The sequence below is a fragment of the Opisthocomus hoazin genome, chromosome 4 (genome assembly GCF_030867145.1).
Source record: "Opisthocomus hoazin isolate bOpiHoa1 chromosome 4, bOpiHoa1.hap1, whole genome shotgun sequence".
NCBI lineage: Eukaryota > Metazoa > Chordata > Aves > Opisthocomiformes > Opisthocomidae > Opisthocomus > Opisthocomus hoazin.
Genome location: NC_134417.1, coordinates 41,189,095 through 41,202,874, shown reverse-complemented (window position 1 = coordinate 41,202,874; position 13,780 = coordinate 41,189,095). Strand labels below are relative to the sequence as shown.

The following is a 13,780-nucleotide window of genomic DNA, read 5'->3' as shown; positions in this document are numbered from 1 at the left end:
CTCTGTCAGTCACTGACCTTGCTCAAAGCCCTGGGATCCCCCGTTCTGTCCCCAGCCCAGGGTGGAAGCAGTGACACTTTACACCTTTCCACCATTTCACCTATCCCAAAGAGTCGAAGCGCAGCCCAGCCAAGCCAGCTTTCACATAAACATCCGTCTCACGCACTCAGTTCTCTCGTTTCTAGTACGATTCGAGGTCCACTAAGAACTAGAGGTTGAGGCTTTAAAGTGGGCTGGGTTGTGGATGGTTTTCCAGTGTCCAGTGAGGTGGTTTTCAGCCGAAGCTTTTCCTTCAGTGAGGACCTTTACCGAGTCCTCCCTGCTGATCTTCATACAACCTGTAAAAACTTACCGTTTCCGAGCCTCCAGCTTCTCACCAGACCTGACAGCTCATGGGTGGATGCACGGACCCACGCACGCGCACACGGGGTGCAAGCGCCTCAGATCCATTTCCTCCGAAACCCCGTCTGAAGCCAGCACCTTTGCAGCTTGGCAGTGCCAGAGGCTCCAGCGTCGAGGTGAGAGGGGATGGAGGACAACGGAGCTGGGAGCGCCCTGACGGAGGCCGGTAGGTCGGTGGGGCTGTGCGGGAGGGAACGTGGCGAGGGGAGGTTGGGGCTACGTGAGTGAGTGGCCAACCTCACCGTCAAAAATACCTTATGCCCGCAGTCACGCTCCGACACAGAGATGAAGTGAGGAGAACGACGAAGAGCAGGCGACAACACCAAGTTGCTGAGCTGGGGAGCGGGGGGGAAAGACAGCAGGGACCAGAAAAAAAAGTATTGTGCAAGACAAAGCACCCTTTCTAAGGCCTTATTTTAGATTTTTATTGTTGTTTTTAATCACGGCTGTTACACCTGCCCTGTTGGCGAAGGTGTGCTCCGTCGCTGGGTTTTCATCACCTTGGATCCACTGGAAGAAGCAGCTCCGGGAGGGGCGCGCTGGTGTGACCCTGAGCTGGCCAGGAAGGGGGTGGTGGGACAGTCTCCTGTGGGAAAATGCCACTGAAGGAAAATGAACACGGGCACAAAAAGTGCAAATGTAGCTGAACTGCTGATTTGGGAAGGGAAACCGAGAAGCTAAAGCAGCTGAAACTTGCTGCTCAGACAGATTTTGGACTTCCATGGGTCACGGTTCTCCTTCTGCACAGAATTAGTGTTTCAGGGCTTCTTTCTAGTGCTAAGACTTAAAGTGCCACAGAAAGTTGTAACTGAAAGAAAACGTGATTTTTAATTTTTTTTTTTTTTTTTAATTTCTCTAGTAGAAATTGTGTGGTTTCCCCCCCGCCCCGAAAAGCAGCCAAATTGCATCAGTCTGGATACCCTCCCTCCGGTCAGAAATTCTGGCCTGTGTGCAGCCCCAGAACCTCCGTCACCAAACCGGTGTGGCCCAGGGAGAACCGTCCCGCCTGTCCGTAGAGCTGACTTGCAGCAAAAAGGTACACGTAACAAGTCCATCAACAGTAACTCACGCAGAATGAATTGCAGTGTTTTCCCCCAGATGTATTTCTGACAAGTGGATCTGATGAATAAAGCAGTTCAAGCCCCCAACATCTGTGGCATACAAAGCACTGGCTTGTGGCCATGAATTGAAATTGTGCTGGTAGGGAGAAAGGGAGGAAAGTAGCAATTGCCTTCATTGGTTTGCTATGGTTTTAATCAAGCCTGAATCGCTTTTAAATTCCTAGACTTCAGGATGCTCCTTAGCGATGGGCTTCTGAAGACAGGTTTCTGAATTAAGTTAATTAGTTAAGTAGCTGGCAAGTATTCATTCAGATTACCCTGGCTGGAAAAAGAAAGTAAGTATTGTGGATTTAATAACTTGGTTCACGCAGAGCATAGCAATTAGACACAGCCGGCAGCGGCGCTGCGATCAGCCTGGACCTGAGCACTAGCTCGCGTTCGGTGGCCCTGCGAGGTGTCCCCTCTACCCGAGGAAGGGCAACAAGCGCCCGCCGCGCCAGGCGAGCCCTCGCCAGCAGGGAATTGCTGCCTACCATTTTCTGATGCTTTCCACAGTGTAGTTTCCCAGAGGTTTACACAACGAGGAGCAAGCCCATCAAGCAGGCAGAAGGTAGAGAGGAGGGCGTGCTTCCCTCTTGCGTTGTGATGAGGCTTGATAGACCTTTGAGGCTGAGTTTTGCAGGGGCTGAGTGGGGTACCAGGACAACAGCACCGCAGAGCCTTTAAAAACGGATCCGCCCTGAGAAAAGGCACTGACAGATGGTTTAGCACCCTGCCTTGCTGGAGGGGTGCTCCGGAGGAGGCAGTTTGAGTGGCTTTGCACCATCTGCCCGGTGCACTAATTCATTTGCGAGGGCTGAAAAAAGTGACTTTGCCTCGTGAGAGCCTTCCCCGGGCACCCGATGACTCCCTGCTGGTGCTGCGGAGCAGGGCTGCTGTCCAGAAAAGTCATCTCGGGAGGAACAGGGGGTTTCTGCTGCCATCAGCATCCCCGTGGTGTGCGAGCCATGCGTGCCCCGTGCCAGGTCCAGGAGCCCAAGGGTGTCCCACACAGGCCCCGGCATTGCCTCGTGGGGCTGGATCTGCCCTTCCCACACTGTGAAGAGAAGGCAGGCATGTCTGTAACTGCCTGGCTGGCCACGTTCCTGATGGAATATAGTACTTCAGTGCTGCTGAGACTGTCTTGTCTTACTGATGGCATATCAGGGCACCCAGGATGCTGTAGGAGCACAATTTTATACTGCGTACTGGAAAAGAAAAAAATTACGGTATAGTGAGATGAGAACTCGTAGGTGCTCCCCATTTGTTAATGGACTCGTAATTCTCTGGCTGACACAATAGCGCATTAAAAAGGCATTTTCCAGGCTCTTGAACCTGTCAGTGAAGGCCCATTTCCATCAGCCTGCTTTACACTTTCCCAGCTCCTGAGGCCCGCTGACACAGACTCCTGTGGGCAACCGTCCCTGTCTCCCAGCCAGTTTGGAAATGTGCCGTGTCTTCTTCCAGCACACCCTGACTGGTGAATGCAGAGGTAACACCCCCTCCTCCCCGATTTTGCACTTGCACAAAGCCGTAGTCGCATGGCCGTGTTGTCTAACATGAGCCCGAAGTGCAGCACCAGGAATCATTCGGTCGAGGATGTATTTGGATGCCCGCACCGCAGCTGAAGATGTTTAATGTTGTTTCCTTTACTGCAGTGGTGAGGATTGGAGCCAGGCTGTGATTTACTCCTGAAATATTCTGGAATGAAAAACGGAAGTTAATCTTTTGGGGAGATGGGTATACTTATCTTCAAGAAGAAGAACTGCATTAGTAAAGTAGCAGAGGATTTGATTCTACCGTTGCAATGAAGACAATAAATATTCATCTCTGGAAGACAGAGGTGGATGTGAGGATGATAAAAAAGGTGTGCAAGACCGGAATGACAGGTGCTGAATAACTCATGAGGAGGATCCTGGGATTTAGTGGCAGTGTCACGAAATTTAATGTCTTGCATGAGCCGTTCCCCGCAAACAGAGAGAATAAGGGCTGTTCCGTCCTGGCGATTCCCCCTGGTATGAGCACGAAGAATAGCTCCCAGCAGCCCGTCACACTTGGGACAAATGCAGGATTAATGGTGTTTCGTGCTGGCCTGTACCCTACCTGCCTCATTGTGGTCTGAACCTCCAGGAGATGGGAAGGCCTTATTAATTCTCTTAATTCAAGCACCTGTAACTGATTTATATGCAGTCCAGGGCCTGATCCTGCAGGGTGTGAGCTGGCTGTGGCGAGGCGCACAGCTTTCCAGATCCCCAGCGGAGGGGAATGACTGGATCTTGTTCTGCAACAGAAGCAGCAAGGGTGTTTGGGAAGCCTCTGCTGGTTTTTCCTCAGCGCAGCATTTGTTGCTCATCGGTGCTGCAGATTTAGCTCAGCCAAAATTCACCTGCTGGGGACGGCTGCATGCTTGGTTTCATCCGTGGGCAACAGCATGGTCTGGAAGAGATGGGAGAAATCGGTGCTGGGAGGAGCAGGGGACTTTGCTGATGAAGGATGCAAAGGGTGAATTGTCCTTCTTGCTGGGGGAGGAAGAGATGTGGCCTTTCAGCAAGGGCTTGAACTGGTCCCCTCCCAGCTGCTCTTTCAGCTCGGCTTGCCCTGTCCCCAGACCTGCTGCAGTGTCCAGCCTGCTTCTAACGCAGGAAACCATTCATCCCAGGGATGCTCCTGGCAAGTGCATGCATGCCCGCTGCACGGACGGGAGCTGGTGCTGTGGTCTTGTTCCTCTCTCTCGGGCAGGATCACAGTGCTGGGTCACACGCGGGAAGCTGAGGGGCTGAGCAGTGGAAATGTAAGTGGGGCCAGCAGCCGAGATTTGGTGGTCCCTGCCCTCCTCGGATGGCGAGACCGGTGGGCGTGATGGATAGGCCATTCAGTGGGTGGCAGCACCTTTCCCACTTGTGACTGAATCACCAGAGAAATGAAGTTCCCAGGCAATCGGGCAATATTTTAAAATGAAAGGCAACAATAAGCCCTTGTCCTGCTGAGATTGCAGCTCCCAGGCTTGTCCTTCGAATTAACCTCTCCGCTGCCGGTGGGGATGAGCCTACGTCCCAGCAGGGTCCCTCCACCCGTGCCCGCACAGCTTCCCTGCAGGGATGGCCGCAACCTGCCTCTTCCACCCTGGGGCACGATTGTCCCCGGGCAGCTCCTGAGCAAGCCCAGCCAACCTTGGAAAAGACATTTGCCAAAGGAGCCGATCCCATGCTTCCCGGTACCCTGTCCCAGAGCCACACACCTCTGCCATGACCGCTGTGCCCTGGGATGGATAGCAAAGTGTTCCTTGCAACCCTCAGGGCAGCGTCTGAAGTAAATAAACACATTTATTTTTATTTGTCTATCTAGTGTGTGAGATAGATAGAAATACAAAGAGCCAGAAAAATGACCTTTACTTATTAACACCGAAATTAACTTTTAAAATTGAGCAAAACCAATCTTGTCAAACCCCTCAAATTGAAGGCTTGCTCCTTGAAATACACAATAAGGCATTTGGAGATTAATTGTCCTTTTGAATACGTATTGAATCTTTTCTTCCCCTTCTATTGAGGAGATGCCAAAAAGAAAACCCCACATGAAAGCCCTTGGATTAACTATTGCAGATAGATAAAGTAACAGAGAACATCTTTTTTCTGTAGTCAAGAGGAAAAAGAACTTGCTTCCATTTTTTGCTTTCCCTGTAACTGTGACAGAAGAAATGTCTTTCCAGACAGGAGTCCTTTCTCCCAGGACATATCCGGCATGTGCACACGCACGTGCGTGTTTGGAGTCTTTCCTTCATCAAAAACAGGCAGTAATTCTGCCTGTCTCACTGCCCTTCTCTACAACTGCTGAAAGGATGTATTTCTGTTACAGCAGCGTTGCTCTGTGGGATGTCCCAAGTGCCCCAACCAGCAGTGAGCAGCTTGCAGAGGTGATGAAAGCTTTAGCTACCTGTCTACAGGCAAAATGAACCATTAGGGCAAATATGGTAAGAGGCTTCTGTTGAAGGGGTTCTTCTCTCTCAGAAATGCCTTAGGAGAGAGCGACGATGCGAGGGGGGGCTCTGAACGTGGGTGCCCCTGGACGGTCGGCGTGGAGAGGCAGGTAGCACCACCAAAAAGGCTGAGGACCCACCAGTCTTTCCCTGAAGGCCAAGTGTTACCGTCTGAGTGACCACACTATGCCGAGGGGAGCAAAGTCCAAAGTAAAGGTGAGAATGGAGAGAATCCATAACATATTTACTTTATAAGCGGCGGTAATTAGCAGGTCAAATTTTAGTGACTGAGGTCTTGGGTCGGGGTATCCCAGAAATTCAGTGTTTTAAAATTTGTCAGATTTTGCTGGGGGGATACAGCTAGAATGCTTGCTGGCTCTTCTTCCTATTGCAAAGCCCAAACACCACTTCAGACAGCTCATATTCACAGTGTGTTCTGCTTTATCTTGCAGGGAGGAAGGGGAGGATTTGTTTTCGTCTGAATACCATGACGTCCCACCATCAGGTAAGCTTTCCAGCGTGCTTCCCTATGGCCTGCTTGCTCACCAGCTGCACTGGGCGGGGTGAAAACCGTGTTCAGAGAGCCTGAATGGTGGCTCGATAGCAGCGTGTAAGAGACACGCCAAACAGCCTGCATCTGGGGCAAGGGAACAGACCTCGGGATTTGTCTCCTGAGAGCGACAGCTAAACATGGAGGAGATGTTGTGGTCCAGAGCATCCTCCCTCCTGCATCCCAGGTAGAAATGTTTAGCATCCTCTGCAGAAAACAAGTCCACGGTGCTAGAGAAGCCCTTGAGCAAGGTGGATCATCCTCGGGGATGCAGGAGAGCACCAAGGGTGCCATCCTGGGCGCTGTGCACAGGCAAAGTAGGGGCTTGGGAGCCCATGGAGCAGCTGGCGTGCTTGGCAAAGCAGGGCTGGGTCATCTCTCTGCGAGCACAAACAGCCACCTGATAAATATAACCACAGAGTTTTAGATCAAAGTTACAGCTTACCTTCATCTGCGGAGACTGTAGTTATTTTTGCCAGTCGTCAAAAGAAAGTGCTATATGTAGGATTAAAGTGAAGGAATGATGTAGACACCTGAATAGTGAATTTTGCATCATGAATTATTGCCTAAAATAGTGTGGTGCACCAAATACGTCTAGGGCAAGTGTTCTCTAGTTTTGAGGGCCTGGAAATGACACCAGCTTCAGAGAATTGAAATAGTTTCTTTGTATATCCGAAAAAAAAAATTGGGCAACTTTCCTTTACCTGTTTGGCATCCAGTAGTTCCTAAGCCCTGTATGCTTTTGCCACAGCAATGCTTCTGGGTTATGGCTGCTCATCTTGAAAGGCTTCACTGGGATTTGATTTTCAGGTCAGTGCCAATTCTTTGCCAAAACCCAGCTGTCAGGAGGGGATCAGAGAAGCAAACACTGGGACACCCAAATGACGAAGGTCACTTTTTGGGCAGGAATGTGACTGCGTCTTTCCTACCTCTTCTCACCTCCTCATCGCTAAGTGCCCAGGAGCTTGCAACATGGAATTGTTAAAATTTCTTAACTAGCTTTCATGGTTTCCACATCAGAGCTTTGGGGCAGGAGACTTCCTTTCTAGAGGACTCTCAAGGCAGGAATTTGGCTACAGAGGACTATGCAGGGTGAAAAGGGGAAAGAAAGGCTTGGGTAGAAGAAAAGCACCGACGAGACCTAGATTCCCAGACCGCTGGATAGCTGCATAAATAACCTTGTTTATTGTGACTAGGGCTCCCACGCTTACCCCTCTCGGTGTTAAGCCCAGCCACGCTGATGGGACAGCTGCCTATACGCTGTGCTCCCCTTCTGCCCCAGCCCAGAAGAAACTTTGGTCTACTGCCTGATCTGTTGCTAAAATGAAATTAAATTCTCTGTCTTGCACATTATCTTTTATCTGGACTTTTACAAACACCACTATTGCTGTATTTCTCAGAGGCAAGATTGTTCAGACTGCCCGCTGGGAATCGGCAGTGTCACCGCTGCGCAGAAAGGAGTGCACCCGTAGACCTCAGACAGAGATGTCTCCAACATGCGTGGGACAGATTTGGGCATACGCAGCTGCGTAAGTATGATTTCTGCTTCCTGGAAAGCATTTCTTGGGATCTGATCACTGCTGGAAGCAGCTGCTGGTCTGTGTTCAGTTCAGGGCCTGGAGATCTCCAGAAGAGACCTGTTTTCTTCCCTTGCTGTATGTGATGGGAATTTAACGGAGTAACAGACTTGCTGCTGGGGTCTCTGTCGGCCACCTTTTTGTGAGACAGACCGCACCACTTTGTTGGGTCCCCAAAGTGGATTTCCACTTACTCATCTTTCCAGAAGCGATGGCAAGGCTCCCTTTTCCTTCGGGTGGTGAAGTTCAGAGGGTAAAAGTCACTTAGTCCCCACTTTGTTGGTCTTCTGGGCATAGTGTTAGACCAAGATGTTTACTCAGGTATTTTCATTTTGAGAAATTACTCCAGTGAGGAGAAGAAGTTTTAGTGAAGGTTATTTAATACCCTCAAGCTTTGTTGTTAATTTATGTGGGTTGCTTTAAACATATATAAATGCTAAGTCTAAATGATGAATGGTGACGAACAAGTAACCAGGAGACAAAATCCACAAATAATCCAGTGTTAATTTGTTTTCTAAGCAAGGAAGACAGAGGAGATACTAATTCTGTGTCACGCTTCAATAAAAGCCTGGGTACCATTTCTGAGTCCTCTTCTCTCTACTTATTGGCTGGTTGTACAGCATTCACCCTGCAATATTTAGGCAAAGAAAAGAGAATCCCTGTTGTGGTGTCCAGCAGCTTTATTAAAACAGAAAGAAGGGTCAGGAAAGCCTGAACCATACACTTTTGTGACTGTGGGGGTATCTTTGCAGAAAAAGGAGGTAGATCCAGTATCAGCAGGCTAGGAGCACTTCATCGTGGCAGACGGATTGATCTGCAAGGCCGAAGATTGTCTGCTCATTTTGTCTGAACAGTTTAGCTGGCTAGACTTTGCTAATGCATATGCCTATACCGCTCATATTTAATAAACCTTGTACGGAGCATGTATCAGGGTTCAAAAAGGATTCAATAACTCATTGAAAGATGTTGCAGCTCTTTTTTATGCATCCAGAGCAAGAGCAGAAAGACATCAGAAAGGTATAGAAGAGAGTGAACGTTTATCTGACATTCTATATATATTTCATTGAATTGGCTGAAAAGGAGCGCAGAAGGCCAGTAATGAGCAAGGGAGGCAGGCAGGCAGGCAGCCATCCCACCATGCACAAAGGATGGTGTCTTGATGGATGATTTAATGACTCCAACGTGTGCGGAGGGGACGGAGACCAGGTGGAAATATTTTGTGTTCAGGGCACATCTTGAGTGGGAAAAAAAATGTGATGCAGGGCTTGCTGTCTCCCTCGCCTGCAATTTGATGGTCCTCGTGCTGCTGGCTTTAATTCTCACGGGGCTGTTCCTTGTTGTGAAGGCAGGAGTCATGCTGCCTTGCCCCGGCCCATGGCTCTTTTGGGATGAGTTAACTCGTCAGATCTGCACTGAGGCCCAGCCGCTCACCTTGCCGCGTCCCGCAGAATGAGCCTGAACAAGCGCTGTTGTGTTTAACCAGGTAGTTTCCCTAATGCCCTGTTGTGGTTTAACCTCCGCCGGCAGCTAAGCCCCACGCAGCCTCTTGCTCGCTCCCCCCTGCTGGGATGGGGAAGAGAGTTGGAAGAGTAAAAGTGAGAAAACTCAGGGATTGAGATAAAGACGGTTTAATAGGTAAGGCAAAAGCCACACGTGCGTAAGCAAAGCAGAACAAGGAATTCATTCACTGCTTCCCACCGACAGGCAGGGGTTCAGCCATCTCTAGCAAAGCAGGGCTCCATCACGCATAACGGTTACTTGGGAAGGCAAGCAGCATCACTCCGAACATCTACCCCCTTCCTTCTTCTTCCCCCAGCTTTTTATTGCTGAGCATGAGTGTGTATGGTGTGGAACACCACTTTGGTCAGCTGGGCTCGGCTGTCTGGGCTGTGTCCCCTCCCAACTTCTTGTGCACCCCTAGCCCACACACTGGCGGGGTGGTCTGAGGAGCAGAGAAAGCCCTGACTGTGTGAGCACTGCTCAGCAGCAACCAAAACATCCCTGTGTTACCAACACTGTTCTCAGCACAAATTCAAAGCAGAGCCCCAGACCAGCTACTGTGAAGACCATTAACTCTCTCCCAGCCAAAACCAGGACATACCCTAATTTCTGGAATGAGCCAGAAAAAATAGAAAATAAAGCACTGAGTCTGAAGCCAGGAAGAGACAAATCTGGGGGATGCCCAGCCAATGTAAGGAAACAGAAAGAAGGAAGAAAGATTTTCTGAACGCAGAGCCGGTTTGGAGAGGCACATTTCTGCTTTATGGTGAGGTGGCTACAAACAGTGGTAATTAAAACCAGCTGCCTGTGTCATCTTCTCATATATATGCAAGACTAAATCACCGATGTCAGACATCAGCATAAAATCCACTGGAAGTGAAAAGAAAGACAAGTGTAAATAAGCCCTCCATGAATTTTCAGTGACAGATGTGAAAGACAAAGTGTTAAGGGCTGACCTGGTGCCGGAGTTTGGCTTGTCTGTGTAAGACCAGATGATCAGTGAGGTCAGTGCAATCTTTACTGAGTGTAACCTCAACCTCGGCTTGTTAGAGTTAGTGGATATGTAGTCCTCCAAGTGCTTTGGGTACTTTCATACAGCCTGACTTCCCCACAGACTGTGAAAACTCTGTACATGGCTGGTTGACCAGTGACTTGCGTAATTAATATTTTAAAAATCATCTTGCACCACCTTTGCATATTCATCTGTGGATGATGGATGCTATCCCTGCAGGGCCATTTTGCTGATGGAAACTGTCCAGCTCACCTGCAGGTCTTTTATTATCGAAGCAAATCAGTGAAACATCTCTTTGAAAAGAGGAAAAAAAAAATCCCCTGCCCTATTATTGAACTGTGGAGTGCCATCAGCAGTATATATGCTGTACAGGTCCCATTTCTGAGCACAGAAGTCCCAGTATGAGCCTCAGACAATACATTTAAATAATTTTGCGAATGTTGGTATGTGCTAAAAATGTCTCCAATGACATTTACCACTGTTTCCTAACCCAAACACTGGGAATAATTATCGTTTATTGGCACATGTTCTGTGTTGAGATCAAGAGGCTGTCGAGCTGTGTTTCTTTTATTTGCATTACTGGAGGAAAGATCAAATGGAACATATGTAATCAAACATTTATTTTTCTGCTTCTTTGATGTCATGGTGCTAGCCTTGTAAGCATTTATATCTTGACAGGATCTGGGGCAAGACTTTCCCCCTCCACCATAGCTTCCATCAGCACTAAACCAGGAGCCTAACAGAAGGTTACATTTCTGACAAAACCCCGATACAACAGCGATAGCTCTGCAGGGATCAATGCAGTAGACCGGATTTTGGCTTGCCTAGTAGGCTACTAGCTATTTATGGCAAGGCAATAATGGGAGAAGAATGGTATCACGCTGAGTTGGTAATGCTTGGCACTTTCTTCTTCGGGATTTAAATGAGTACCCAAGCTGCAGGGCGGCATGAAGTCCATCCCAGGCTTCCTGGCTTCTATTTACCGCTGGCTCTGAGTGACTCTGTTATCTAAGGGCTCTAACTAAGCCTTTCTTAATCAGCCCTTTCTCAGTAATATTGCCATACCCTCTTGCTCCTTAATTGCCAGATTTGTTACTTTCATCTAGATGACAGCAAGAATTAGGTCCTCTTTTGCTCTGAAAAGGCCCACAATTGGGCCTACACAACTCAAACGGCAAAATCTGTGTTGGTAAGGCTACTTCTGAATTTATAGTGTCGTCTGCACATAGTAAGAACACAACAGCCAGGTTTGTTTTTCTGTACTAAGACTGATCAACTAAGGGAATGTCCTACACCGCCAATAATGCAGCTGCATGTTTCACGGGTTCCCTTTTTGACAGCCCTAAGAGTCTTGTTCCCATGTTTTGATATACCCAAAACTGAAGTAAGTGGTGTCAGTGATTTACGTTTCCAAGAGCGCCAATATCAACAGCTCTTGCAAGCTGGGACAGTTAATTTCATTAAAGGTTGCAGAATAAAGGATAATCATCTCAGCTACAGCTTGGCAATAGCTTGGAAGAAATTTTCAGATGTGAGTGTAGGAAAATATTGGTTCAAATGCTTTCCCTGCAGCTTTGAATGACAATGAGATGGAGAGAGAGTCTGAAATAGATGCATAACTTGAACTGCAAGCAGCAACTGATAAGGAAACTGGGGCAGAGGGAATGACTCAGTTGGCTGTGGTGCAGTAGCAAATCCACATGGGGCTTTGGAAATGTTCTTCCATGCCAGTGATAATGCACCAACCGCAGAGATTATTATGACAGTCAGAGAAATTTGGAGAGCAGTAATGAAAAATAACCAACGCAATGAACCAGTGGGAACTTCAGAGTCAAAGGGCAAAAAGGACGACGTTTTGAGAAGAAAAGGAAGAAAAGGGACTGAGAGGATCTTTGATCTAAAGGCTTTTTCCTGCAGGTTTTATCTCTCCAGACACAAAAATACAAAGCTTATGTCTGTTCCCTTAAGAGCTGAACAACACGTCAAAGAGGAGAGAGAGAGAGAGAAAGAAGACCTTCCAAGATAATGTTTAATCATCATAAAAATGCATGCATGAATGTAACAAATAGGAAAAAAAATGCATGTATCTTAAAAATAAATATGTAACAGAAATCAAACCATATAGTAAGAAAAAAACAGAAGTGCAGTAATGTGTGCAGTGACTTGGACAGAAAGGGATAGATAAATATACACTGCCAGCTGATATCCTTTCGTAAGATGACTATTCCACATTTCAAGGGAGTGTCTCTGTTTTTCAACCAAGATGTCCCTAATCCTAACAGATGACATACTGATGCTTACACGTCGTGTTTTGGGGCTTCATGCAAGTATTTTCCATTCCCTTTTCTTTTTGAGGGCTTTTTTCAATGTATTTGCTATATACACAAATAGGTCTTTAGGGACCCATTATAGAAAGCAGTGTTGAGAATAACTCCATCCTCGCATCTCATTTCACACTCCTAGTGGCAATCACATGAAAGTTTCCCCTTTGGGGAAAAGGTGACTCTTTAATTGTGTTTAAGCCCTTATTCAGAAAGTCAGAAACCCTAACTCAGTTCCATTGCATCTCTATTGGGAGCAGCAAAGGTGGAGGCTGAAACCTTACCTGTCTCCTAGCTTATTTGTCACCATCACCCAAGCCAATGCACATTAGGTGTCAGGAAATAATACGGAAGTACAAGAAATGGAGGAGTGTTGTGGATCCTTCAAACCCTGGCAACCACGCTCCCCGTTTTGGGGTCAGCCGTGGGGATTGTGTTTCTTCACTAGCTACACACGTGCCCTGCCACCATCTGCTCTGCCTTCATGCAAATTCAGGTTAGGTTCTGCTCAGCTTCGTCTGCTTTCCCTCGGGTTTTTGGCAGCCACACACGTGTGCAAGTTTCTCTCAACTCTGCCTAAACTGAGAGAGGCTCGAGAGTGCAACTGGAGAGCTTGAGTTAGTAGTTACTGAGCGGGGCACCTCATGGTCCGTTAGCCCCTGCAGCCCGCTCTGGTGACCCCAGCCAAAGCCCTCTCTGACGTGGTATGTCCCCCACACATCACACGTGCTACTGACCAGCATGTGGGAATATGCTAACTGGCATTTAGCTCTGTGGACCCTCACATGCAGTAAAACTCCCCGAGAAACGTGAACTGGAAGGATGGAATAACCTCTTGCATCAAGCAGGGTGAGATGAGCAAGCTCCTCAGTGTGTCCAGGCTTTCTAGGAGTTGCAGGCCTTACCTCCAGAGCATCATTTTACCAAAGCCCTACAGAGAGTGCAATGTACATACCTCCTCATCTGTGTACTGAACAGGGAGAACTACAGGCCCCCCTTCCTTGGTAGGAAGCAGCAGCGCGTGTGGGGAGGTGTATATGGCGTATACGCGTGCATTTTCTTATTTATGCATTATCACTAGTCCAAATTCAGCCTTGAAAAAATTCAGTTGATCCTACATCTTCTGTATAGCAGTGTGCAAATACCTGTGTGTCTGCAGCGCTGGGTCATTGCTAGAGCACCGAGGGTTTCCCCTCTTGCAGTGTCCCGACCGCACCTCTGGCTCTACACAGTCCTCGCCCCCTCTTCAGAAGTAACACAGGGAGGCCTGGAGCGAGACAAAATGTTGATTGCCTTCCCAACTCTATTTAGGTGTGTCGTGCTGCAGGCAGGTGCTTGGTGGGGT

General features: G+C 48.2%; 1 protein-coding gene across 1 annotated transcript in view; it reads left to right on the top strand.

Moving 5' to 3' along the window:
* Window positions 1-353: 353 nt before the first annotated feature.
* The window catches only part of AOAH (acyloxyacyl hydrolase), a 95,327-nt gene continuing 81,900 nt past the window's right edge, over window positions 354-13,780 (top strand). The window contains exons 1-4 of the mRNA XM_075418679.1: window positions 354-568; window positions 1,262-1,438; window positions 5,928-5,980; window positions 7,426-7,554. The gene's annotated coding sequence lies outside the window, so the exon portion shown is untranslated. The remainder of the gene's footprint in view (window positions 569-1,261; window positions 1,439-5,927; window positions 5,981-7,425; window positions 7,555-13,780) is intronic.